Raw genomic sequence first — 2,500 nt, 5'->3', positions numbered from 1 at the left:
CTCGATCTAATCGGTCAGTTTTAAACGTGATATCCAAAACTTACGCTCAAAGTAAACGGCCTTTGGATAAAAGTCAAAGCTCAAACGTTTGCCAGTTAGGTGTTAGGCAAACACACTTTTAAAATCTGAAGAAAAAGAGGAAGTGTTTTTTTTTTTATTTACAGGGGCACTTTAATAAATTTATACGTAATTAATCAAGAAGTTCGGTTCTTTCAAAGGTTAAATTTAAACCATAAAAGTTAATAGATATTTTGCTGTCAATTAAAAATTAGTCATAGATGAAGTAAAAAGCGATCATTGACCTAAAGATGGACCGTGGAGCTCGAGTGAAATGAAGGTGAAATTCGCTATACACAAATCTATAGTTTAACGCCACGGAATGACTACAGTTGGTTTGGGTCAAGCCTACATATCGTTTGAAAAGGAAAATACTAGTAACTAGTAACCTGTCCGAGTATGGGCAACGGGACTACCGCTAATGCAAAAACGTGCACATAGTTAATAGCTTTGAAAAGTAGCTTCACCTTGCTATTAAATTACTACCGATACTTTCCGTAGTGAGGTCAAGAAACTAAGTTTGCTGGACACGCAAGACATGACACCAAATTATCCTATTTTCACCAACTGCACAATCCAGTGTAAATGCTGTTTTGAATGTAAATGTTGTTTTGAAACGCCCGAACTCAGCAAGCCGTTGAGTCAAAAAGAATATTTTTTTTACAGAACTTGTCACTTCTTTTATAGATTGAAGACATCTTTTTTTCCGCTTTGTTTTTATCGATAGTCAGTTCTTTTGAGAGGAGATCAAACGTTATGGGCATTTTTTCACACCAATTCCAGTGCACTTGTTTTTCAAGGTGGTGTGTTTTCAATTAGCCAATAAAATGTTTACTTGCTTCTATTTCCCATGATAAGAATTATGAATTTAATCACTGAAGCGGCTTTTCGTGTTGATATGTTATAAAATAATTGGTTTATGTCTTTAGCTGTGCATATACTCAAATATAAAGTTCTGGATGCACTTTAATCTCGTTCCCAGAGTCATCGTTCCCTTGACCAGCGGTCGGAAAAGAGAGACTCTGGTCAAATCCAAAAGAGGCCACATTTGATTGGCTGTTGAAAAACAGTTTCATTTCCTGCAATTTTCTTTCTTCCGGATTTTTATCTATACGAGGTCGAAGTTAATCTAGTAATGAATCTTTTTACTACTTACCAGTTCCGTAACGTTTTTGTTTTTGAAAATACAGCATTCTGAATTTCCTAGTTGTCACTCCGTGACACCAGATGCTAAAATTTGTTTTGATTGAAAATTTTTGAAAAAGTGTAAGATTTTCCCAATGGATATTTATGCAGCTAGCCTTACATGCGTATGTTTCATCCTTGCCAAGGGACTCATTAGAGACCTTTCGGCTAACTCGTCAAACATCGCGTTTGAGGTCTCGCTAGCATCAAATGATGGTGGAAATCTGGAATCTGGCCTTATATCACATAAGGATTCCCAGATTGCCACCATCATTTTGATCCTTGCAGGACTTCAAACGCGATGTTTGACGAGTTAGCCAAAAGGTTTCTGATGAGTCCCTTGGCAGGAATAAAACAAACGTATGTAAGGCTAGCCACATAATTATCCATTGAAAAAATTGCTCCCGTTATTTTTTATTCTCCACAGTTTAAACGTTTCGAGTGTATTACGAGATGTGTTTATACTCATATGAACTGTCTCGCGAGTGAAAAATAAGCGCTTTCGTGGCAAGGTAAACTTCAGATGTTTTTGTTGATTTCTAACCGTTCCCTTCACGCACGCGCAGTTATTTAACCGGAACCAGAGTTTTCTGGTTCCGGTTTTGAATTATTCCAGAGCTTCACGCGCCCGTTCCGCTGGACAAAGGTAACGGAGGCTCTGGGAACGAGATTGGATGCACTTGAGAAGTTCGGAATGCACTCAAGATACTAGAGTTGCCCTCGGCAATCGCTTGGAGCAACTCTTACGCCTCTATTGTGCTCTCATAACTTCCACAACTCCATGTACGCACACTAACCATGAACCAATTCTTAATTGGAGCACACAAAAAGCTTTTGAAATCTGTAAATTTTTACAGTAAATAACAAAACATTTAACTTATGATTCTCTTGGAGTCAAGCTTGAAAAGTCTCTTGTTCTTAAATTTATGGCTCAGTTCACTATGTTTCAAAAGCAGATTTCTGCAAGTGTTTCTCTCACCCAATGTTATATTGTAGACTTGAGTCCTTGTAACATCTGACCCGTCAGACGAGGGCGAATTCCCAATAACGATGCGAACTTCAAAGACCTGGACAGGACTGCTCAAATCCACTGCCCACCAGCTTGGATTATCTTTTAAAGTACGTGAGCAGTTTCCATTCTTAAATTCTTGGTCAGGATTCCCATCAACTGCTTTGTCTGATGTGCCATTAGAGTATTGGCCACTGTAGATGGAGGACTGGGTCGTGCTCTTCCCCGCCACAATGTTCTCTACGTTAG

The sequence above is a fragment of the Montipora capricornis genome, chromosome 11, assembly GCF_036669925.1.
Source record: "Montipora capricornis isolate CH-2021 chromosome 11, ASM3666992v2, whole genome shotgun sequence".
Lineage (NCBI taxonomy): Eukaryota > Metazoa > Cnidaria > Anthozoa > Scleractinia > Acroporidae > Montipora > Montipora capricornis.
This window is presented reverse-complemented; position numbering follows the sequence as displayed.